Source organism: Schistocerca serialis, chromosome 10, assembly GCF_023864345.2.
Source record: "Schistocerca serialis cubense isolate TAMUIC-IGC-003099 chromosome 10, iqSchSeri2.2, whole genome shotgun sequence".
Taxonomy (NCBI): Eukaryota; Metazoa; Arthropoda; class Insecta; order Orthoptera; family Acrididae; genus Schistocerca; species Schistocerca serialis.
The window spans coordinates 138777424-138804734 of record NC_064647.1 but is presented as its reverse complement, the minus strand read 5'-3'; the positions used below and the strand labels follow the sequence as shown (position 1 = coordinate 138804734).

At 45.0% G+C, this 27311-nt stretch overlaps 1 protein-coding gene and 1 non-coding gene across 3 annotated transcripts in view; both read right to left on the bottom strand.

Moving 5' to 3' along the window:
- The window catches only part of LOC126424991 (uncharacterized), a 435043-nt gene that overhangs the window by 240231 nt on the left and 167501 nt on the right, over window positions 1-27311 (bottom strand). The gene's annotated exons all lie outside the window — the stretch shown is intronic.
- Trnat-ugu (transfer RNA threonine (anticodon UGU)) lies at window positions 1847-1920 on the bottom strand. Its single transcript has one exon. It is a non-coding gene; the product is annotated as a tRNA-Thr (tRNA).

The window sequence follows — 27311 nt, the reverse complement described above, 5'->3', positions numbered from 1 at the left end:
GCGGACGTGCATTGTCCTGTTGGAACAGCAAGTTCCCTTGCCGGTCTAGGAATGGTAGAACGATGGGTTCGATGACAGTTTGGATGTACCGTGCACTATTCAGTGTCCCCTCGACGATCACCAGTGGTGTACGGCCAGAGTAGGAGATCGCTCCCCACACCATGATGCCGGGTGTTGGCCCTGTGTGCCTCGGTCGTATGCAGTCCTGATTGTGGCGCTCACCTGCACGGCGCCAAACACGCATACGACCATCATTGGCACCAAGGCAGAAGCGACTCTCATCGCTGAAGACGACACGTCTCCATTCGTCCCTCCATTCACGCCTGCGCGACACCACTGGAGGCGGGCTGCACGATGTTGGGGCGTGAGCGGAAGACGGCCTAACGGTGTGCGGGACCGTAGCCCAGCTTCATGGAGACGGTTGCGAATGGTCCTCGCCGATACCCCAGGAGCAACAGTGTCCCTAATTTGCTGGGAAGTGGCGGTGCGGTCCCCTACGGCACTGCGTAGGATCCTACGGTCTTGGCGTGCATCCGTGCGTCACTGCGGTCCGGTCCCAGGTCGACGGGCACGTGCACCTTCCGCCGACCACTGGCGACAACATCGATGTACTGTGGAGACCTCACGCCCCACGTGTTGAGCAATTCGGCGGTACGTCCACCCGGCCTCCCGCATGCCCACTATACGCCCTCGCTCAAAGTCCGTCAACTGCACATACGGTTCACGTCCACGCTGTCGCGGCATGCTACCAGTGTTAAAGACTGCGATGGAGCTCCGTATGCCACGGCAAACTGGCTGACACTGACGGCGGCGGTGCACAAATGCTGCGCAGCTAGCGCCATTCGACGGCCACCACCGCGGTTCCTGGTGTGTCCGCTGTGTCGTGCGTGTGATCATTGCTTGTACAGCCATCTCGCAGTGTCCGGAGCAAGTATGGTGGGTCTGACACACCGGTGTCAATGTGTTCTTTTTTCCATTTCCAGGAGTGTAGTTCGATGGATCATGAATACGATATTTCGTAATGATGTGGAACGAGTCGAATTTTCTAATACATGAAATAATTAGGTTAATTTAACAACATACTTATGTTAATATAACAACTTTATTTTTTTGTGTTTTTTGTTTTTCTTTATTTTTTTATTTTTAAAATATTTTTTCTATTTTTTCTTAATTTATATCCAAAAATTCCTCTATGGAGTTAGTACATTCGCGGCATTGTGAAGTCATATTGTAATTTGCACGTCAGCATTTGCTGTTATCCGGTGTACACTTGTACTTGAAACGTGTTCTTAGTTTCTGTCACAAGCAGCGAATATTTTTTAATGCCTTATTCTCAGGCACTTGACTGATACTACCAGTTTTTTTAGCTGTACTAGATAAAAAAATGAAATTAAGTTAAAAAAGAAGGTAAACTGGTTTTCTCTCAACTGTAACCTGTATAATTATGCGGAGGCACACTACAAGGCGAAACATTACTTTTCTTGCAAGCCTGCAGACTACACAGGTTGATGGATATGAATGACAACCGACACACATACACAGGCTGGTTTTTACTGGACAGAGAAGATAAGCAGTTGTTAACATCCCACTTGCAAAATAAATGGACATGATTTAGTTCCAGTGTGATGGACGTAGAGGAAATACGGGCAAAGTTTTAACGGATGCTAGATCGCGTTCTGGTGATTTTAAGTCGAATAAATGGTTTAGGACACAAAAGAAACCATCGAAATGTGGAAACAGTATTCGGAAAGTGCTAAGGAAGCAGAGACTAAATGGTAACTTATCCAAATCCTCAGTTGCCGCAGGTGGTGTTGATACACCTCAATGGGGACATGCTGAAAATGTGTGCCCCGACCGGGACTCGAACCCGGGCTCTCCTGCTTACATGGCAGACGCTCTATCCATCTGAGCCACCGAGGACACAGATGAATAGCGCGACTGCAGGGACTTGTCCCTTGTACGCTCCCCGTGAGACCCACATTCCCAACTGTCCACAACCTACATTCCTAATGTTACTAATAGACATTTGCCTTTCCACTCATTACTCGCGCCAAATAAGGCGACGATTCCCATAATAGACTCCTGGAAATGGAAAAAAGAACACATTGACACCGGTGTGTCAGACGCACCATACTTGCTCCGGACACTGCGAGAGGTCTGTACAAGCAATGATCACACGCACGGCACAGCGGACACACCAGGAACCGCGGTGTTGGCCGTCGAATGGCGCTAGCTGCGCAGCATTTGTGCACCGCCGCCGTCAGTGTCAGCCAGTTTGCCGTGGCATACGGAGCTCCATCGCAGTCTTTAACACTGGTAGCATGCCGCGACAGCGTGGACCTGAACCATACGTGCAGTTGACGGACTTTGAGCGAGGGCGTATAGTGGGCATGCGGGAGGCCGGGTGGACGTACCGCCGAATTGCTCAACACGTGGGGCGTGAGGTCTCCACAGTACATCGATGTTGTCGCCAGTGGTCGGCGGAAGGTGCACGTGCCCGTCGACCTGGGACCGGACCGCAGCGACGCACGGATGCACGCCAAGACCGTAGGATCCTACGCAGTGCCGTAGGGGACCGCACCGCCACTTCCCAGCAAATTAGGGACACTGTTGCTCCTGGGGTATTGGCGAGGACCATTCGCAACCGTCTCCATGAAGCTGGGCTACGGTCCCGCACACCGTTAGGCCGTCTTCCGCTCACGCCCCAACATCGTGCAGCCCGCCTCCAGTGGTGTCGCGACAGGCGTGAATGGAGACGTGTCGTCTTCAGCGATGAGAGTCGCTTCTGCCTTGGTGCCAATGATGGTCGTATGCGTGTTTGGCGCCGTGCAGGTGAGCACCACAATCAGGACTGCATACGACCGAGGAACACAGGGCCAACACCCGGCATCATGGTGTGGGGAGCGATCTCCTCCACTGGCCGTACACCACTGGTGATCGTCGAGGGGACACTGAATAGTGCACGGTACATCCAAACCGTCATCGAACCCATCGTTCTACCATTCCTAGACCTGGCAAGGGAACTTGCTGTTCCAACAGGACAATGCACGTCCGCATGTATCCCGTGCCACCCAACGTGCTCTAGAAGGTGTAAGTCAACTAACCTGGCCAGCAAGATCTCCGGATCTGTCCCCCATTGAGCATGTTTGGGACTGGATGAAGCGTCGTCTCACGCGGTCTGCGCGTCCAGCACAAACGCTGGTCCAACTGAGGCGCCAGGTGGAAATGGCATGGCAAGCCGTTCCACATGACTACATCCAACATCTCTACGATCGTCTCCATGGGAGAATAGCAGCCTGCATTGCTGCGAAAGGTGGATATACACTGTACTAGTGCCGACATTGTGCATGCTCTGTTGCCTGTGTCTATGTGCCTGTGGTTCTGTCAGTGTGATCATGTGATGTATCTGACCCCAGGAATGTGTCAATAAAGTTTCCCCTTCCTGGGACAATGAATTCACGGTGTTCTTATTTCAATTTCCAGGAGTGTAGTTCGGGCAACCTGTGCGCATTCGCACAGATGAAGGTCAATGGCCGGGTAGCCTTTAACTACATATATGAAGATAGTAACTGCTCTCAAAGGAACAGATACCACTGATGACCGCGCAGCTTCTCTAGAATAAATAATAATCCAAACCCTCAGCTGCCGACAGGTGTGTCATTTATTCTATGGAAACTGCACGGTCATCAATGGTATCTGTTCTTTTGAGAACAGTTACTATCTTCATATTCAGGGTGAGTCACCTAACATTACCGCTGGATATATTTCTTAAACCACATCAAATACTGACGAACCGATTCCACAGACCGAACGTGAGGAGAGGGGCTAGTGGAATTGGTTAATACAAACCATACAAAAATGCACGGAAGTATGTTTTTTAGCACAAACCTGCGTTTTTTTAAAATTGAACCCCGTTAGTTTTGTTAGCACATCTGAACATATAAACAAATGCGTAATCAGTGCCGTTTGTTGCATTGTAAAATGTTAATTAGATCCGGAGATATTGTAACCTAAAGTTGACGCTTGAGTACCACTCCTCCGCTGTTCGATCGTGTGTATCGGAGAGCACCGAATTACGTAGGGATCCAAATGGAACGGTGATGGACCTTAGGTACAGAAGAGACTGGAACAGCACATTACGTCCACATGCTAACACCTTTTTATTGGTCTTTTTCACTGACGCACATGTACATTACCATGAGGGGTGAGGTACACGTTCGACGGGCGTTTCATAGGACGCGGAGGACGCATAAACTGGCCAGCCCGTTCTCCTGATCTTACACCTCTGGACTTCTTTCTGTGGGGTACGTTAAAGGAGAATGTGTACCGTGATGTGCCTACAATCCCAGAGGATATGAAACAACGTATTGTGGCAGCCTGCGGCGACATTACACCAAATGTACTGCGGCGTGTACGACATTCATTACGCCAGAGATTGCAATTCTGTGCAGCAAATGATGGCCACCACATTGAACATCTATTGGCCTGACATGTCGGGACACACTCTATTCCACTCCGTAATTGAAACCCCTCATGGTAATGTACATGTGCGTCAGTGAAAAAGACCAATAAAAAGGTGTTAGCATGTGGACGTAATGTGCTGTTCCAGTCTCTTCTGTACCTAAGGTCCATCACCGTTCCCTTTGGATCCCTACGTAATTCGGTGCTCTCCGATACACACGATCGAACAGCGGAGGGGCGGTACTCAAGCGTCAACTTTAGGTTACAATATCTCCGGATGTAATTAACATTTTACAATGCAACAAACGGCACTGATTACGCATTTGTTTATATGTTCAGATGTGCTAACAAAACTAACGGGGTTCCATTTTAAAAAACGCAGGTTTGTGTTAAAAAACATACTTTCGTGCATTTATTTATGGATTGTATTAACCAATTACACTAGCTTCCCTCCTCACGTTCGGTCTGTGGAATCGATTCGTCAGTATTTGATGTGGTTTACGAAATACATCCAGCGGTAACGTTAGATGACTCACCCTGTATAGTTAAAGGCTATTCGGTCATTGACCTTCATCTGTGGGAATGCGCACAGGTTGGCCGAACTATTACCGGAATCGTTGGCGCGAGTAATGTGTGGATGGGCAAATATTACGAATGTAAGTTGTGGGCAGTTGGGAATGCGGGTCTCACGGGAAGCGTGCAAGGTATAAGTCTCTGCAGTGACGCTATTCATCTGTGCACTCCGTGGTTCAGATCGATAGAGCGTCTTCCATGTAAGCAGGAGATCCTGGATTCGAGTTCCGGTCGGGGCACACATTTTCAGCTGTCCCCATTGAGGTAGTTCAACAACACCTATCGGCAGCTGAGGGTTTGGATTAATTATCAACTATTCTAGTAAAAGCTGCACGGTCACCAATGGTATCTGTTCCTTGGAGAAGACTTACTATCTTCATATGAGGCAGAGACTGCTGCACATTTCGTTAAATATAGCATGGGCAAATTTTGATACATCAACTTTATCAGCAATTCGTGTGACTGTAAAAAAATTGTGTGGCGGAACACACAACCGCAATCATACCTAAGCAAAAAATCTTTCCGGTAACCCGGGAAAATTCGGTACCTACGCAGAATCACTGAGTGGGTCGTAGGTTTCCACCTAGTCCGTCGTTGACCAGCCTGGTGTGAAAACAGAAGACAACAAAAGGAAAGCTTACGTTTTATGCAATTAGGTGACAAAAGCCGTTGTATAAGGATATGGACATACACAGATGGCAGTAGTATCGCTTGCACAAGGTATAAAAGGGTAGTGCGTTTGTGAAGCTATTATTTGCACTCAGGTGACGCATGTGGAAAGGTTTCGCACGTGACTATGGCCGCACTACGGGCATTAACAGTCTCGGAACGCGGAATCGTTCAAATGCCTCTGAGCACTATGGGACTTAACATCTGAGGTCATCAGTCCCCTAGAACTTAGAACTACTTAAACCTAACTAACCTACGGACATCACACATAGCCATGCCCGAGGCAGGATTCGAACCTGCGACCGTAGTGGTCGCGCGGTTGCAGACTGTGGTGCCTAGAACCGCTCGGCCACCCCGGCCGGCTTCGTTTTAAGTGCTCGCTGAACGGTCGTGAGCGCTAGTTACCTCAGACTGGACGTGCCGAGTTGATATTAACCAGGGATGCCGTTAAGGCGGCAAAGACGCCATTATCAACAACTCACCGTCCAAGATGCTACTCCAGGCTGGTGTAAAATCAATATGGCAGCGGAAAATAATAAACGGTAAAATGCAGATCTGGCCCTGTCTGACTACCCCCTGAAGCAGATCTTCGGATCTCATAATTTTATAAATTACAATCTGCACATAAATGAATAATGAAGGCAACTAATCCTGCTAAATGATAAACGTTGTTCCTGCTTATATATTTACTGCAAAATAAAAAAAATTTAGATTACAAAATTAACATTTCCTAAGTAAAATTACTAATCAGTTGCCCAACTCTGCCCCTTATTATGACTGTGCGATCTAATATCTATAACACGAAATGACTGACATATATATACCAAGCACAAGAAGACACTACTTTCAGAGATGATCTACGGTGGTGTGGAACCTCGGTGGAATTAAACTAACGTCATCACAGCTGTTTAGCTTTTATAGCACTAATAAGCCGAAGCAATTTACGATATCACCGTATGTACTGCGTCCGGTGCATCCAAGTGATGGTTCTAGTAATTGTCTGCGACGATGGAAGAACCCCAGCCACAAACAAACTCTTTCAAACACTAGGACGGCATAAGGCGGTCCTCTGACTGACACACTAATACTGCCTTCTCCTCTCGGTGTTCTACAGACGAGAAACGCGAACTCCCAACTACAAGGACGGAGTTCAGATAACGTCTCAACGTAAGTATAGGCGGAGGAAGTGCTCTCAATTACTGAACGCTGCCTAACTATAAACTCTCCTCAGAGCAAAGACAGCAAGTCCGTCCATATCAAAAAAGCTGATATCGAGCGACCGTCAGACACGGATGCTCACAACGGAAGACCACGTCTCTCCAGCGCTGGCGTCCAAGCAAGGCTTGGCTCCCCACCCTCGTAATTCCAAAAACGAATCATATTCCCGAAACCACGGAATATTCTCCCTCTCTACAGATTCTTCCGAACGCCGACCAACCATATTTTAGTCTTTTGTCGTCCACTTTGCAAGGAAAAACCTATACTCTTACAATGGTACGATTCTGGGTAGAAATCCTTGGAAATAACCCACCCTGCGTGGTTTTCGAGGTGTCGCTTCTTTGTTCCTCTCACCTGCGTCCAAGATTACCGTAGTTTCCGAAGTATAATCCTTCCGGTTCGGCTACAACACGGTCGGTCGCGACTCTACTATGCTTCAGTGCTTAGGTGCTAAGACGTCCTTCCCCTACTCCCTGTGTTTCAGCAGGACCAACACCTGTGCGGACCTTTCGCCCAGAGCTTGAGTTCTGCCTGCCGTTTCATCTCCACTGGCGTTCCAACCTCTACTAGCATAGGCAATCATTCATTACGCCGTGTTTATTATAAAGACACTGTCACCTTTCGTGCAATAAGCGTTAACATTTATTTACAAGACGTACGTGACAATGTCAGTCTCCTTTATATATTCATATATGCGATGTACAACCTATCACATGATTCCTAATTGTTTGTAGATCACGTACGTGACAATGTCAGTCTTCATTATATATATTCATATATACGATGTACAACCTATCACATGATACCTAATTGTTTGTAGATCACGTACGTGACAATGTCAGTCTCCTTTACATATTCATATATACGATGTACAACCTATCACATGATTCCTAATTGTTTGTAGATCACGTACGTGACAATGTCAGTCTCCTTTATATATTCATATATGCGATGTACAACCTATCACGATTCCGAATTGTTTGTAGATCACGTACGTGACAATGTCAGTCTCCTTTATAGATATTCATATATACGATGTACAACCTATCACATGATTCCTAATTGTTTGTAGATCACATACGTGACAATGTCAGTCTCCTTTATATATATTCATACATACGATGTACAACCTATCACATGATTCCTAATTGTTTGTAGATCACGTACGTGACAATGTCAGTCTCCTTTATATATATTCATATATACGATGTACAACCTATCACATGATACCTAATTGTTTGTAGATCACGTACGTGACAATGTCAGTCTCCTTTATATATTCATATATACGATGTACAACCTATCACGATTCCTAATTGTTTGTAGATCACGTACGTGACAATGTCAATCTCCATTATATATATTCATATATACGATGTACAACCTATCACATGATACCTAATTGTTTGTAGATCACATACGTGACAATGTCAGTCTCCTTTATATATATTCATATATACGATGTACAACCTATCACATGATTCCTAATTGTTTGTAGATCACGTACGTGACAATGTCAATCTCCATTATATATATTCATATATACGATGTACAACCTATCACATGATACCTAATTGTTTGTAGATCACGTACGTGACAATGTCAGTCGCCTTTACATATTCATATATACGATGTACAACCTATCACATGATTCCTAATTGTTTGTAGATCACGTACGTGACAATGTCAGTCTCCTTTATATATATTCATATATACGATGTACAACCTATCACATGATTCCTAATTGTTTGTAGATCACGTACGTGACAATGTCAGTCTCCTTTATATATATTCATATATACGATGTACAACCTATCACATGATACCTAATTGTTTGTAGATCACGGCAAAGTATGTGGGTGAGTTCTTGTAAGGTGCGAAATTATAGCCACCTTACAACTGAGTTTGGGCGAGGTCGTGTACCAGGGCTGCGAGAAGCTGGATGTTCCTTCTGCGATATTGCACAAAGAGCTGGCAGGAATGTAGCCACTGTGCATGATTGTTGACAGAGATGATCAAGAGAATGCATGACCCCAAGGACAGCGGGCTGCGGACGCCCACCTGGCACTGCAGAAATGGAAGACCAGCGTTTTCTGGTACTGCATCTCCAGCGGCAATTTGAGCACCACTTGGCACCACAGTGACGATTCCAATCAGTTTCAATTGAAATTGAATCCCAGTGAGACAACGAACTGTGTCAAATCAGTTACTTCAAGGACAGCGTGCATTCCACTAACCGCAAACCACAGCCATCTGCGACTTCAGTGGTGTCGAGTGAGAGCTCGTCGGAGGGCAGGGTGGAGGTCTGTCGTGCTTGTGTTGAAAGCTGGTTCTGCCTCGGTCATCGCTGCGTGTTGGTTAGAAGGGGACCAGTTTACTACCTGCACCCAATATGTCTGCGTGGTAGACACACTGGACTTACCCACTGCCGTGAGGGTCTGGGAACCATTTCGCGTGACAGAAAGAGAAATCTCGTGGTTTCCTCACGCAACACGACTACAGAACTGTACGTCAATCTCGTAATTCGACCTCTTGTACTGCCTTCATGAACAGCACTACAGGCGGTGTTTTCCAACAGGATAGCGCTCGCCCGAATTCCGCTGTTGTATCCCAACATGCTGTGCCGAGTGTCGACCTGTTACTTTGGCCTGCTCGATCACCAGACCTGCCTCCAATCGAGCACATATGGGACATCATCGGACAACAACTCCAGAGCCATCCACGAACAGCGTTATCCGTGCCTGTACTGCCCGACCAGATGCAATTCGCATGGAATTCCTTCCCACAAACTGACATCCGGCTCCCGTACAGCACAATGCATGCACGTTTACATGCTTGGATTCAACACCGGTTATTAATGTACTACCGTTTCACATTTGCAATGGCTTATCTGACGCTTACATTGACCGGTGTTCTTGGAATGTTAATCACTTAAATATGTTACCTAGACAATGTATTCTCGAAATTTTATTAGTCCACATTAACTAATTTTTTCCATAAAATTTAAAACTGCATACGTAAGTGTTTTTAGTAACGACGATCTAAATAACTGCATTAATGTGTGTGAATCTATCGTATTTTTAATGTACTGATGCTGTACATCTGTGACGAGAATCTGAAGTATGTAAAAGTTGTTCGATTATGTGCAAAAAAGTTTCGAAATTTTTGGATTCTTAAAACCAATTAAACTTGATATACAGTAGTTGTTGTTGTTGTTGTGGTCTTCAGTCCAGAGACTGGTTTGATGCAGCTCTCCATGCTACTCTATGCTGTGGAAGCTGCTTCATCTACCAGTACCTACTGCAACCTACATCCTTCTGAATCTGTTTAGTGTATTCATTTCTTGGTCTCCCTCTACGATTTTTACACTCGACGCTGCCCTCCAGTACTAAACTGGTGATCCCTTGATGCCTCACAATATGCCCTACCAACCGATCCCTTCTTCTAGTCAAGTTGTGCCACAAATTTCTCTTCTCTCCAATTCTATTCAATACCTCCTCATTAGTTATGTGATCTACCCATCTAATCTTCAGCATTCTTTTGTAACACCACATTTCGAAAGCTTCTATTCTCTTCTTGTCTAAACTATTTATCGTCCACGTTTCACTTCCATGCATGGCTACACTCCATACAAATACTTTCAGAAACGACTTCCTGACACTTAAATCTATACTCGATGTTAACAAATTTCTCTTCTTCAGAAACGCTTTCCTTGCCATTGCCAGTCTACATTTTACATCCTCTCTACTTCGACCATCCTCAGTTATTTTGCTCCCCAAATAGCAAAACTCCTTTACTACTTCAAGCGTCTCCTTTCCTAATCTAATTCCCGCAGCATCACCCGATTTAATTCGACTACATTCCATTATCCTCGTTTTGCTTTTGTTGATGTTCATCTTATATCCTCGTATCAAGACACTGTCCATTCCGTTCAGCTACTCTTCCAGGTCCTTTGGTGTCTCTGACAGAATTACAATGTCATCGGCGAACCTCAAAGTTTTTATTTCTTCTTCATGGATTTTAATTCATACTCCGAATTTTTCTTTTGTTTCCTCTACTGCTTGCTCAATATACACATTGAATAACTTCTGGGATAGACTATAACCCTGTCTCACTCCCTTCCCAACCACTGCTTCCCTTTCATGTCCCTCGACTCTTATAACTGCCATCTGGTTTCTGTACAAATTGTAAATAGCCTTTCGCTCCCTGTATTTTACCTCTGCCACCTTCAGAATTTGAAAGAGAGTTTTCTAGTCAACATTGTCAAAAACTTTCTCTAAGTCTACAAATGCTAGAGACGTAGGTTTGCCTTTCTTAAATCTATTTTCTAAGATAAGTCGTATGGTCAGTACTACCTCACGTGTTTTAACATTTCTACGGAATCCAAACTGATCTTCCCCGAGGTCGGCTTGTACCAGCTTTTCCATTCATCTGTAAAGCATTCCCGATAGTATTTTGCAGCCGTGGCTTATTAAGCTGATAGTTCGGTAATGTTCACATCTGTCAACACCTGCTTTCTTTGGGATTCGGATTATTATATTCTTCTTGAAGTCTGAGGGTATTTCGCCTGTCTCATACATCTTGCTCACCAGATGGTAGAGTTTTGTCAGGACTGGCTCTCCCAAGGCCGTCAGTAGTTCGAATGGAATATTGTCTACTCCTGGGGCCTTGTTTCGACTTAGGTCTTTCAGTGCTCTGTCAAACTCTTCACGCAGTATTATATCTCCCATTGCATCTTCGTCTACATTCTCTTCCATTTATATAATATTGTCCTCAAGAACATCGCTCTTCTATAGACCCTCTATATACTCATTCCACCTATCTGCTTTCCCTTCTTTGCTTAGAACTGGGTTTCCATCTGAGCTCTTAAAACCGATGCAAGTGGTTCTCGTTTCTCCAGAGGTGTCTTTAATTTTCATGTAGGCAGTATCTATCTTACCCCTAGTGATATGCGCCTCTACATCCTTACATTTGTTCTCTAGCCGTCCCTGCTTAGCCATTTTGCACTTCCTGTCGATCTCATTTTTGACACGTTTGTATTCCTTTTTGCCTGCTTCATTTACTGCATTTTTTATGTTTTCTCCTTTCATCAATTAAATTCAGTATCCCTTCTGTTACCCAAGAATATACAGTAAAATAACTAAATGAAATGCCATGTGACTAGTACTGTGAAAATTGATCCACGATGCCGCACTGTGTAAGAAAGAAATAAAGTTACAAACACATCCATAACGACTGAAAGGCTCTCGTTTTCAATATGTTAAACTTCTTGTACACATCTCAGATCAGGAGACTGCTTCTGAGTGGACGACATACAAAAATACAGAAAAAAAGCTGACACTGAGGTCATAGCAGACTGGGAGATGTTGAAACGAAAGAAACTTTCCACAAGACCACTGGCTGAAATGCACCTTTGCAGACTCACGGCTGTACATCTACGGCAAATTAGCAACGAGCACACGTGAGCGTGTGTGCTTTAAGCTGACTTGCTCCAGACACGCGAGGTTACTGCTTAAATTAGCTCAAGGTAAACGTTCAAACTGATAAAAAGAAGGCAAACTCTCAATTCACATCTACAGGATGGTTTCGCTTCATGAGATTTTTATTGGATGTTCACTGAGTAAAATTTCATTATTCTATCGCCTATGCTAGAAACACCATAATTTCATTATTTTTTAAGGCGATAAATTAACAACAGAAACAAAATTGCTGTGAGGCAGTGTACAGGCGATTCTGTAAGGTGAAATGTTTTTAACAATAATATCTGAAAGTCGCTTGTTTTTATTTTTCCTGATCATGGAGATCACAAATGGATTTTTATTCTAATAAACTGAGCAGTGACAGTAATCTAACACAACGACGAAAATGAAAACAGAAATTAAATTTTAAACGCTCCTGCCTAAGACCACATTTTGTGCAGCTAGTCATCAAATCTTCGCCGAGAAATTACACCATCGGAGAGATGATTGCTCACCTCCTCCCCTTGCCTTTTTAAACCCCTTGCGTGTTGCATATTATTGTCGTATGTCGTAAGCTCAAAAAATATTTTGGTCAATTCTTCCCGCGTGTTGACTTCTTGGCACTCGTTGCTTTTTTATTTATTTTGATTATAATTGCTTGATTACACATGAAACTGATATTAGATTAGAAAGAGCACAGTTTAAGGAAAGTTAGAAGACGATGCAAATTCAAATTTTTGCTGTCTATGAGCTGGCATATAAACCCAGAATTTTACGTTTGCCAAGAAGACACACTACCGCTTCTCCCCTCTCTCTCCCCCCCCCCCCCCTCACTATTCTTCCGAATAAGAAAATTTTTTGTTATTGTGAATTATGAAACATGCCCTACCCTTGTCTGACGATATCACCGGGTTCTCTTTCTGCACCCAGTTCATTTGCACTAAGAATTATCGCGATAAATAAAATATTATCCTTAACGCCCCTACGGAAACAGTAACAGCGATTTGGAGACGCTTCTACATTCGTTACTGAAACCGTTACTTAATATTTACCAGAAAATTTTACTCTGGGCAATGGGGCTCTGTTTCTGTGAGCCTGTCAGTTCAAAATTTTCATTATTTCTATGACTTTCTTGTCATGTGGGAAAGACCCTCTGCAATGAATTTCATACTTTTTTGCTTGTTTGTACTGTTCCACATCCATTCTTACTTTACATTTATAAAGAGCACATGAGCAGCAGAAAGCCAGAAGCAAAGGAAACTAGAGTTTAGCGGTCCGCCAAAGAGGAAGTGGAATTTAAGCTCTGTTTGGGCAGTTTTGGGGCACGAATTTGGACTGAATCTCTTCAGCGAACCATTTCATCTCTCATCAAGTTGAATGTTTATTTGTTTTTAGGGGAAAGGCAGTTAGTGTGCGCGGATGGGAAGTAGTGAACACTTTGTGTTTCTTGGGCTTACTGCTGGACAGCAGACGATTACAGTGCCTGGAATAACTTGACTGTTCGATAGAACTTGAGCTCTTGAGTTTCCATCATAGCTAAGATTCATTTGTTTCTGAACGTCGAAGTTGGTGAACGCTATAATTTTACTTACAGGTTTATTCTGTTAAAGATATTAGTATTCAATATGTAAGTAACCTTATGTAGCCGGCCGTTGTGGCCGAGGGGGTCTACGTGCTTCAGTCTGGAACCGCGCGACCGCTACGTTCGCTGGTTCGAATCCTGCCTCGGGCATGGATGTGTGTGATGTTCTTAGATTAATTAGGTTTAAGTAGTTCTAAGTTCTAGGGGACTGATGACCTCCCATGTTAAGTCCCGTAGTGCTCAGAGCCATCTGAACCAGTTTTATTGTATTGTAATAATGGAACTGTTCTCACTCAAACCAGTTTTTGTTTGCACCATGTTTTAATGTTCACTGTCAGCTGGGTAGTACTGGATATTAAAAAGTCGGATGGTATTGGCCACATAAACAAATGTTTCTTGTTCTTTGTGTCTAGGACACGACGTCAAGATTTAAGAAAAAACCTATCGCTGAGGATCGAGAGGGATGGTCCCAGACTACCACGATGCAAGCGGTTTCAGGTGTTTAGGAGGGTGAAGTGACCGAAACGGCTGCTACCGAACCTTAAGAGTTCCTACAACTACGTCGAAGGAGGATGAAACTTGTAGGAAATGAGCAACCTTCTATCAACATATACATCCACATAAACATAGATACTCCGCAAGCCACAGTACGAAGCGTGGCAGAACGTACCCTGCACCACTAATAGTCATTTGCTTTCCTGTTCCACTCGTAAAAACATCGAGGGAGAAACGACTGTATGAATGTCTCCCTATGAACCCTAATTTCTCGTTTCTTATCTTCGTGGTTCTTACGCACAATGTATGTTGGCGGCAGCAGAATGCTTCGGCAGTCATCTTCAAATGCAGGTTCTCTACATTTCATCAATAGGGTTTCTCGAAGAAAACGTCGCCTCCAGGGGTTCATATTTGAGTTCCCGAAGCATCTCCGTAATACCTACTTGCAAATCTAACATCCCGCCTCAGAATTGCTTCGATGTCTTCCTTCAATCCGACCTGCTACGGATCCTAAACACTCGAGCAGCACTCAAGAATATGTCGCACCAGCGTCCTGCATGCGGTCTCCTTTACAGGTGAACCACTCTCTCCTAAAATTCTTCCAATAAACCGATGTCGACCATTCGCCTTCTCTTCAACAATTCTCGTATGCTCTTTCCATTTCATACTGCTTTGCAATGTTATGCCTAGATATTCTAACGTTTTGGATGTGTGAAGTATGACACGACTAACATTGTATCCAGGCATCACAGGTTTCTTCTTCCTACTCATTCACATTAACTTACAGTTTTCCACAGTTACAGCTAGCTGACATTCATCACACCGACTAAAAAAGTCGTCTTGTATCTTTCCACAGTCACTCAGCATCGACACCTTACCGTACACCACAGCAAACAATCGCAGAATCTTGCCCTCCCTGGCCGCCAAATCAACAGCGAACAACGGCGATCCTATCACACTGCCTTGGGGCACTCCTGGATTATACGTCTATGATAAATACTCACCGTCAAGGCATTCTATTATTTAAGAAGTCTTCGAGTAACTCACACAGCCGCGCGGGATTAGCCGAGCAGTCTCAGGCGCTGCAGTCATGGACTGTGCGGCTGGTCCCGGCGGAGGTTCGAGTCCTCCCTCGGGCATGTGTGTGTGTGTTTGTCCTTAGGATAATTTAGGTTAAGTAGTGTGTAAGCTTAGGGACTGATGACCTGAGCAGTTAAGTCCCATCAGATTTCACACACGTTTGAACTCACATAGCTGTGAACGTATTCCATATGCTCGTACCTTCGCTAACGGCCTGCAATGGGGCGTAAATCTAGAAATATGGAATCAGGCTGTTGCCCTTCATTCATAGTTCACAGCGTACCATGCGAGAAAAGGGAAAGCTGTGTTTCGCACGAGCGATGCTTCCTAAAATCATGCTGATTCGTGGACATAAGCTTCTCAGTGTCAAGAAAGTGTATTATACTCTAACTGAGAATATGTTCATTGATTCTGCAACAAACCGAAGTTAGGGATAAGAGTCTTTAATATATTTAGAGTCGTCTGCGCCTTGTTCCCATTAGCATTTGTTTTCCACCTCGCCGGCTGGTGTGGCCGAGCGGTTGTAGGCGCTTCAGTATGGAACCCCGCGACAGCTACGGTCGCAGGTTCGAATCCTGCTTCGGGTATGGATGTGCGTGATGTCCTTAGGTTAGTTAGTTTTTAGTAGTTCTCAGTTCTAGGGGACTGATGACCTCAGATGTTAAGTCCCATAATGCTCAGAGCCATTTGAAGCATTTTTCCCCACCTCTCTTCATAGCAAAAAGGCAACCTGTTCTACAATGATAAACCAGTTTTTACGAAATACAACTCCCTACAAATGAGTGAGCAACCGAATCCACATGACTCACTAATATAGCGTCTCTTCCCACCAAGCTCGATGTAGTCTTCAAACGTACCACAGTTATAATCAAAGAGTCTACAGACTTATATAGATGATAAAATAGCAGCTAAAATTACATTAAACAGATATTTACATATACACTCCTGGAAATGGAAAAAAGAACACATTGACACCGGTGTGTCAGACCCACCATACTTGCTCCGGACACTGCGAGAGGGCTGTACAAGCAATGATCACACGCACGGCACAGCGGACACACCAGGAACCGCGGTGTTGGCCGTCGAATGGCGCTAGCTGCGCAGCATTTGTGCACCGCCGCCGTCAGTGTCAGCCAGTCTGCCGTGGCATACGGAGCTCCATCGCAGTCTTTAACACTGGTAGCATGCCGCGACAGCGTGGACGTGAACCGTATGTGCAGTTGACGGACTTTGAGCGAGGGCGTATAGTGGGCATGCGGGAGGCCGGGTGGACGTACCGCCGAATTGCTCAACACGTGGGGCGTGAGGTCTCCACAGTACATCGATGTTGTCGCCAGTGGTCGGCGGAAGGTGCACGTGCCCGTCGACCTGGGACCGGACCGCAGCGACGCACGGATGCACGCCAAGACCGTAGGATCCTACGCAGTGCCGTAGGGGACCGCACCGCCACTTCCCAGCAAATTAGGGACACTGTTGCTCCTGGGGTATTGGCGAGGACCATTCGCAACCGTCTCCATGAAGCTGGGCTACGGTCCCGCACACCGTTAGGCCGTCTTCCGCTCACGCCCCAACATCGTGCAGCCCGCCTCCAGTGGTGTCGCGACAGGCGTGAATGGAGACGTGTCGTCTTCAGCGATGAGAGTCGCTTCTGCCTTGGTGCCAATGATGGTCGTATGCGTGTTTGGCGCCGTGCAGATGAGCGCCACAATCAGGACTGCATACGACCGAGGCACACAGGGCCAACACCCGGCATCATGGTGTGGGGAGCGATCTCCTACACTGGCCGTACACCACTGGTGATCGTCGAGGGGACACTGAATAGTGCACGGTACATCCCGTGCCACCCAACGTGCTCTAGAAGGTGTAAGTCAACTACCCTGGCCAGCAAGATCTCCGGATCTGTCCCCCATTGAGCATGTTTGGGACTGGATGAAGCGTCGTCTCACGCGGTCTGCACGTCCAGCACGAACGCTGGTCCAACTGAGGCGCCAGGTGGAAATGGCATGGCAAGCCGTTCCACAGGACTACATCCAGCATCTCTACGATCGTCTCCATGGGAGAATAGCAGCCTGCATTGCTGCGAAAGGTGGATATACACTGTACTAGTGCCGACATTGTGCATGCTCTGTTGCCTGTGTCTATGTGCCTGTGGTTCTGTCAGTGTGATCATGTGATGTATCTGACCCCAGGAATGTGTCAATAAAGTTTCCCCTCCCTGGGACAATGAATTCACGGTGTTCTTATTTCAATTTCCAGGAGTGTATATTACAAAGATAGCTGTTACCTGCAGCTGTGGTCACATATCAGTAGCTCTGTTATGACGATTGACGGTCGGTAAGTAAGCTACTCTGTGTGCAATAACGCCAGCTTCCGTCACGTGTCTGCCTGTTTGGATAAGCATAGCTCGCGGTGTGTGCCCTGCTGCCCCCTGCCAAGCTGTCCCAACGCACGACGCAACAGCACACGCACCACCCCTGCCGTGAAGTGCGTACAGAGGGGTATGGCCAGGAACGCGCATCTATGCTGCGTGCTGTTGAAGCAGCTACTCGTATGCCTCATTACAACTTGTATATTATGCAACAAATTTAATGTTTTTGCAGTATGGTTTATGTTCACTACCGATCCTTGGCACTCTCTCCCTTCTTTCGCAACGAGTGAGGTGGCGCAGTGGTTGGCACACTGGGCTCGCATTCGGGAGGCCGACGGTTCAAACCCGCGTCCGGACATTCTGATTTAGGTTTTCCGTGATTTCAATATATCGCTTCAGGCAAAAGCTGGGATGGTTCCTTTGAAAGGGCATGGCTATCTTCACCATTGTTCCCTAATCCGATGGAAGCGATGACCTTGCTGCTTGGTCCGCTCCCCCGAATCAGTCAACCTTTATGTTCACTGACGTGAAAAAGAAAATTCCGTTTGCTACTTCACCCTCTTGCTCCCTAAAGTAGTCTCTGTTCTTCCTCAGGGTTCAATTTCCATACAAAACTTCACCCAGATCGGTTCAGCAGATCTACATCTATATGGATACTCTGCAAATCACATTTAAGTGCCTGGCAAAGGGTTCATCGAACCACCTTCACAATTCTCTATTATTCCAATCTCGTATAGCGCGCGGAAAGGATGAACACCTATGTCTTTCCGTAAGAGCTCTTATTTCCCTTATTTTATCGTGGTGATCGTTCCTCCCTATGTAGGTCGGCGCCAACAAAATGTTTTTGCATTCGGAGGAGAAAGTTGGTGACTGGCATTTCGTGAGAAGATTCCGTCGCAACGAAAAACGCCTTTCTTTTAACGATTTCCAGCCCAAATCCTGTATCATTTCTGTGACACGCTCTCCCATATTTCGCTATAATACAAAACTTGCTGCCTTTCTTTGAACTTTTTCGATGTACTCCGTCAGTCCTATCTGGTAAGGATCCCACACCGCGCAGCAGTATTCTAAAAGAGGACGGACAAGCGTAGTATAGGCAGTCTCCTTAGTAGGTCTGTTACATTTTCCAAGTGTCCTGCCAATAAAACGCAGTTTTTGGTTGGCCTTCCCCACAACATTTTCTATGTGTTTCTTTCAATTTAAGTTGTTCGTAATTGTAATACCTAGGTATTTAGCTGAATTTACGGCTTTTAGACTAGACTAATTTATCGTGTAACCGAAGTTTAATGAGTTCCTTTAGCACTCATGTCGATGACCTCACACCTTTCGTTATTCAGGGTCAACTGCCACTTTTAGCTCCATTCAGATATTTTTTCTAAATCGTTTCGCAGTTTGTTTTGATCTTCTGATGACTTTATTAGTCTATAAACGACAGCGTCATCTGCAAAAAACCGAAGACGGCTGCTCAGATTGTCTCCCAAATCGTTTATATAGATAAGGAAGAGCAAAGGGCCTATAACACTACCTTGGGGAACGCCAGAAAACACTTCTGTTTTACACGATGACTTTCCGTCAATTACTACGAACTGTTACCTCTCTGACAGGAAATCACAAATCCAGTCACATAACTGAGACGATATTCCATAAGCACGCAATTTCAATACGAGCCGCTTGTGTGGTACAGTGTCAAAAGCCTTCTGGAAATTCAGAAATACGGAATCGATCTGAACTCCCTTGTCAATAGCACTCAACACTTCATGTGAATAAAGAGCTAGTTGTGTTTCACAGGAACGACGTTTTCAAAACCCATGTTGACTGTGTGTCAATAGACAGTTTTCTTCGAGGTAATTGATAACGTTCGAACACAATATATGTTCCAAAATCCTGCTACATATCAACGTTAACGATATGGGCCTGTAATTTAGTGGATTACTCATACTGCCTTTCTTGAATATTGGTGTGACCTGTGCAACTTTCTAGTCTTTGGGTACGGATCTTTCGTCGAACAAACGGTTGTATATGATTGTTAAGCATTGAGCTAATGCATCAGCATACTCCGAAAGGAACCTAATTTACTCGTGATAATGTAACAGACAGAGTTCCTTTCAGATTTATAATATTAGTACGGATGAAACTTTAAAGTATGACATCTTTTATTCCGTGATCCGATTTTGATGAAATAAAGCCTGTATGTTGCCCCAAAGTATGCTCCAGTTATCGCTGAAAACCCTATGAAAATTCATCTATTAGTTTTCGAGATGAACATGTCCACACAGACAGACAGGCTGACACGATAGTTACGCAGATTTATTATTAGTGTAGATTTAGCGACAATGTTTTTCTAATAACTTTATAAAAGTAATATTTTTTGTTTTTTTCTAAATATCTTCATACATATATACTCCGCTAGCCACAAAGCGGTGTATGGCGGAGAGCACAATTCGCGCCAAAGTCATATTTCTCCCCCTCTGTTCCAGTCGCGGATCGCGCGAGGGAAAAACGACAGTCTGAATGCCTCAGTACGAGCTCTTATTTCCCCATCTTCGAATGATGATCATTGCGCGATATGAAAGTTGGTGGTAATAATATATGATCTACATCCTCGGTCAAGATCGGATTTCGGAGTTTAGTGAGCAGCCCCTTCTGTTTAGCGCGCCGTCTATCTGCAAGTGTGTCCCACTTCAAACTTTCTATGAGATCTGTCAAGCTCTCGCGATGGCTAAATGTACCAGTCACGAATCTTGCCTCTTTTCTTTGGACCTTCTCAATCTCTTGAATCAGACCCAACTGGTAAGGGTCCAATACGGACGAACAATACTGTAAGAGTGGACAAACTAACGTATTGTAAGCAATTTCCTTTGTTGAAGGACTGCATCGCTTCAGGATTCTACCAATAAATCGCAATCTAGAGTTCGCCTTACCCGTTACTTGTGTGATCTGATCATTCCATTTGAGATCATTTCGAATAGTCACACCCAGATACTTGACTGATGTTACCGCTTCTAAAGACTGGGCATTTATTTTGTACTCGTACGTTAATGGAGATTTTCGCCTTGTTATACGCAGTAGGTTACACTTACTAATATTGAGAGATAACTGCCAGTCATTACACCACGCATTTAATTTCTGCAAATCCTCATTGATTTGTTCACAACTTACGTGTGATACTACTTTCCTGCAGACGACAGCATCATCGGCAAACAGTCTAAGGCCGCTGTCAATACCATCAAGCAGATCGTTTATGTAACTCTTAAAAAGCAGAGGACCTATTACGCTGCCCTGAGGCGCACCTGAAGTTACGCTTGTTTCTGTTGAAGTTACCCCGTTCAGGACGACATACTGCTCCCTGTCTGTTAGAAAACTATCTATACAATCGCATGTGTCACTGGCTACACCGTAAGCGCGCACTTTTTGTAGTAAGCGACAGTGCGGAACTGAGTCGAACGCCTTTCGAAAGTCGAGAATTATGGCATCAACCTGGGAGCCGGTATCTAGAGCCTGTTGTATATCATGCACAAAGAGGGCCAGCTGTGTCTCGGATGACCGCTGTTTCCTAAAACCGTGCTGGTTTCTGCAGATGAGCTTCTCAGAGTCTAGAAAGGCCATTATGTCTGAACACAAAATATGTTCCATGATTCTACAACAAATCGATATCAGTGAAATTGGCCTGTAATTATGAGCATCCGATTTTCTACCCTTCTTATAGGTTGCTATGACCTGGGTCCTCTTCCAGTCCCGTGGAACTTTCCGCTGTTCCAATGATCTCTGATAGATGATGGATAAGAATGGTGCTTTATTGGTAGCATAGTCAACATAAAATCTTACGGGGATACCGTCTGGGCCAGATGCCTTCCTGGCGTCTACGGATCTTAATTGTTTTGCAATCCCAGATACACTAAACACTATGTCAGCCATCCTTGCGTTTGTTCGATAATTGAAAGGGTGAATGGTGCTGCAGTCCTCTACCGTAAACGAGTTTTTGAGAGCTAGGTTTAGAATTTTGGCCTTCTGTTTATCATCATCAGTTACATTGCCCGACCTATCAGCAAGAGAAGGAATTAATTTACTTGTAGCGTTCATAGGTTTTACGTACGACCAAAATTTTTTGGGGTTATTTTTAGTATCTGCAGATAAAATATTGCTTTCAAATTCGTTAAAAGAATCTCTCTGTTGTGTTGGCAGAAGAGCCAACACCGTGTTACTAGTGGAGGCCGAAATGCACGCGTTTTAGCTCACGCAGGCTGGCGTGAGGAGGGAAGGACTCTACAGACGTGGGGTCTGGAACATGACAAGGAATTAGAATTCAGAAAGCGGACGTAATTAGTTTGAAACTTAACTTTAATCCATTAATGATGAACGTCGCTCTTGACGGTACATGATTCACAATATTATCTGTTCAGAATACATTCATAGTAACTGAGCCTAGCGCCTTGCTAGGTCGTAGCAAATGACGTAGCTGAAGGTTATGCTAAACTATCGTCTCTGCAAATGAGAGCGTATGTAGGCAGTGAACCATCGCTAGCGAAGTCGGCTGTACAACTGGGGCGAGTGCTAGGGAGTCTCTAGACCTGCTGTGTGGCAGCGCTCGGTCTGCAATCACTGATAGAGGCGACACGCGGGTCCGACGTATACTAACGGACCGCGGCCGATTTAATGGCTACCACCTAGCAAGTGTGGTGTCTGGCGATGACACCACACTTTCCGTCAATTACTACGAACTGTGACCTCTCTGACAAGAAATCACAAATCCAGTCACATAACTGAGACGATATTCCATAAGCACGCAATTTCAATACGAGCCGCTTGGGTGGTACTGTGTTAAAAGCCTTCTGGAAATCCAGAAATACGGAATCGATCTGAAATCCCTTGTCAATAGCACTCAACAGTTCATGTGAATAAAGAGCTAGTTCTGCTTTACAGCAACGATGTTTTCTAAACCCATGTTGACTGTGTATCAATAGACCATTTTCTTCGAGGTAATTCAAAATGTTCGAACACAATATATGTTCCAAAATCCTTCTACATATCGACGTTAACGATATGGGCCTGTAATTTAGTGGATTACTCATACTACCTTTCTTGAATATTGGTGTGACCTGTGCAACTTTCCAGTCTTTGGGTAAGCATCTGTCGTCGAGCGAACAGTTGTATGTGATTGTTAAGTATGGAGCTAACGCATCAGCATACTCGGACGAAACTTTAAAGTATGACATCTTTTTTTTTTCGTGATCCTATTTTGATGAAATAAACCCTATATGTTGCCCCAAAGAATGCTCCAGTTATCGCTGAAAACCCCATGAAAATTCGTCTATTAGTTTTCGAGATCAACCTGTCCAAACAGACATACAGGCTGATACGATAGCTATACAGATTTATTAGTAGCATATATTTAGCGACAATATTTTTTCTAATCACTTTATAAAAGTGATATTTTTTACGTTTTTTTGTTAAATAACATTTTTTTTCAATTCATATCAGATGCAAACAGTAGTCAAAGTATTTCACTTAGATAAAAACAGATTTATATGAAGTTATTACATTTTGTAAGAGCAGTGATTGATAGCGAGTGGTATCGAAGGGTTCCTAATATGCATTAGGCTTGATTTTATTTCAGAACAGACTGACTAAACTTCGGTTGTTGTTATATTTTCATTTCTCAGGTTTTTTTCCCCCTTCATAAGGCTATTCTGATTCCTCGTTTCCCTTGAATCTAGTCCCAGACGCGCCTGCAGTCGAGGTGTGGGTACGCCCCGTTCAGTGCTGTTCTAGCAGCCTGGCTCACGCTTGCGGTGTGCCGCTCCAGACGTGAGCTCATCCCCGGCTGTGGTCTGCTCTGACGGTGAGTCACCGCCGACACGCGCCTCTTCGACAACATACATACACACAGGCATCCGTTTGTACGCCGTTTTTCTCCCGCCATTCATTCCAAACTCTCCGTCGTCAGCTCTCCAACTCAACTCTCCGTCTTTGTCTGGCCCTCGGCAACAGGTAAATCGTTACCGCCATCTGCCTCGAACAAACATCCCACGCCGACTGAACAAAGCACTTCCGACCGTGTGACCGCGTGATCCATACACAAACGGACGGGAAAAATTCGCAATCCCAAGCACGCGCTGTGAATGAAAGTTAATTTTGTTGTAAATGGTTTTCAGTCCACAGACTGGTTTGACGCAGCTCTTCATGCTACTCTATCCTGTGCAAGCTTCTTCACTTCCCAGTACCTACCTTCTGAATATGTTTAGTGTATTCATCTCTTGGTCTCCCTCTACGATTTTTAATCTCGACGCTGCCCTCCAATACTAAACTGGTGGTCCCTTGATGCCTCAGAACACGTCCTACCAACCGGTCCCTTCTTCTGGTCAAGTTGTGCCACAAACTTCTCTTCTCCCCAATTCTATTCAATACTTCCTTATTAGTTATGTGATCTACCCATCTAATCTTCAGCATTCTTCTGTAGCACCACATTTAGAAAGCTTCTATTCTCTTCTTGTCTAAACTATTTATCGTCCATGTTTCACTTCCATACATGGCTACACTCCATACAAATACTTTCAGAAGCGACTTCCTGACACTTAAATTTATACTCGATGTTAACAAATTCTTCTTCAGAAACGCTTTTCTTGCCATTGCCAGTGTACATTTTATATCTTGTCTACTTTGACCATCATCAGTTACTTTGCTGCCCAAATAGCAAAACTCATTTACTACTTTAAGCGTCTCATTTTCTAATCTAATTCCCTCAGTATCTCCCGATTTAATTCGACTACATTCCATTATCCTCGTTTTGCTTTTGTTGATATTCATTTTATATCCTCCTTTCAAGACACTGTCCATTACGTTCAGTTCCTCTTCCAGTTCCTTTGGTGCCTCTGACTGAATTACAATGTCATCGGCGAATCTCAAAGTTTTTATTTCTTCTCCATGGCCGACCGAAGTGGCATAGCGGTTCTAGACGCTTCAGTCTGGAACTTTGCGACCGCTACGGTCGCAGGTTCGAATCCTGCCTCGGTCATGTATGTATGTGATGTCCTTAGGTTAGTTAGGTTTAACTACTTCTACGTTCTAGGGGACTGATGACCTCAAATGTTAAGTCCCTTAGTGCTCAGAGCCATTTGAACATTTTTTTTTATTTCTACATGGATTTTAATTCCCACTCCGAATTTTTCTTTTGTCTCCTTTCTGCTTGATCAATATACAGATTGAATAACATCGGGGAGAGGCTACAACCTTGTCTCACACCCTTCCCAACCACTGCTTCCCTTTCATGCCCCTCAACTCTTATAACTGCCATCTGGTGTCTGTACAAATTGTAAATAGCCTTTCGCTCCCTGTATTTTACCCCTGCCACCTTCAGAATTTGAGAGAGAGTATTCCAGTCATTAATCTATCTTCTAAGATAAGTCAGTATTACCTCACGTGTTCTAACATTTCTACGGAATCGAAACTGATCTTCCCCGAGGTCGGCTTCAAGCAGGTTTTCCATTCGTCTGTAAAGAATTCGTGTTAGTAAACTACTGGCCATTAAAATTGCTACACCACGAAGATGACGTGCTACAGACGCCAAGTTTAACCGACAGAAAGAAGATGCTGCGATATGCAAATGATTAGCTTTTCAGAGCATTCACAGAAGGCTGGCGCCGCTGGCGACACCTACAACGTGCTGACATGAGGAAAGTTTCCAACCGGTTTCTCATACACAAACAGCAGTTGACGGCGTTGCCTGGTGAAACGTTGTTGTGGTGCCTCGTGTAAGAAGGAGAAATGCGTACCATCACGTTTCCGACTTTGATAAAGATCGGATTGTAGCCTATCGCGATTGCGATTTATCATATCGCGACATTGCTGCTCGCGTTGGTCGAGATCCAATGACTGTTAGCAGAATATCGAATCGGTGGATTGAGGAGGGTAATACGGAACGCCGTGCTGGATCCCAACGGCCTCGTATCACTAGCAGTTGAGATGACAGGGATCTTATCCGCATGGCTGTAACGGATCGTGCAGCCACGTCTCGATCCTTGGGTCAACAGATGCGGCCGTTTGGAAGACAACAACCATCTGAACGAACAGTTCGATGACGTTTGCTGCAGCATGGACTATCAGCTCGGAGACCGTGACTGCGGTTACCCTTGACGCTGCATCACAGCAGGAGCGCCTGCGATGGTGTACTCGACGACGAACCTGGGTGCACGAATGGCAAAACGTCATTTTTTCGGATGAATCCATCTTCTGTTTACAGCATCATGATGGTCGCATCCGTGTTTGGCGACATCGCGGTGAACGTACATTGGAAGCGTGTATTCGTCATCGCCATACTGGCGTATCACCCGGCGTTATGGTATGGGGTGCCATTGGTTACACGTCTCGGTCACCTCTTGCTCGCATTGACAGCACTTTGAACAGTGGACGTTACATTTCAGATGTGTTACGACCCGTGGCTCTACCCTTCATTCGATCCTTGCGAAACCCTACATTTCAGCAGGATAATGCACGACCGCATGTTGCAGGTCCTGTACGGGCCTTTCCGGATACAGAAAATGTTCGACTGCTGCCCTGGCCAGCACATTCTCCGGATCTCTCACTATTTGAAAACGCCAGTCACTACTCTTGATGGTATCGTGTTGAAGCTGCATGGGCAGCGGAACCTGTACACGCCATCCAAGCTCTGTTTGACCCAATGCCCAGGCGTATCAAGGCCGTTATTATGGCCGGAGGTGGTTGCTCCGGGTACTGATTTCTCAGGATCTATGCACCCAACTTGCGTGAAAATGTAATCGGGTTTGCTTTAAATACACGCTGTAACGGTAGTGAAACATGGACTGTGGGAAAACCGGAACAGAAGAGAATCGAAGTATTTGAGATGTGGTGCTATAGACGAATGTTGAAAATTAGTTGGACTGATAAGGTAAGGAATGAGGAGGTTCTACGCAGAATCGGAGAGGAAAGGAATATGTGGAAAACACTGATAAGGAGAAGGGACAGGATGATAGGTCATCTGCTAAGACTTGAGGGAATGACTTCCATGGTACTAGAGGGAGCTGTAGAGGGAAAAAACTGTAGAGGAAGACAGAGATTGGAATGCGTCAAGCAAATAATTGAGGACGTAGGTTGCAAGTGCTACTCTGAGATGAAGAGGTTAGCACAGGAAAGGAATTCGTGGCGGCCTCGAAGGAAGACCGCGCTCCGGACGGCCACGTGGCTCTAAAGACAGGGACGGCGGTCGTGTTCGGCTTATGGCTCTGGAGCGTCGTACTGCATGTGCAGCAGCAATCTGAGCAGCAGTTGGCACCACACTGACACAACTATCTGTTACAAATCGGTCACTTTAAGGACAGCTCCGAGCGAGACGCCCTGTAGCGCCATCTGCGACTTCAGTGTTGTCAAGCGAGAGCTCAGTGACCACTTTTGT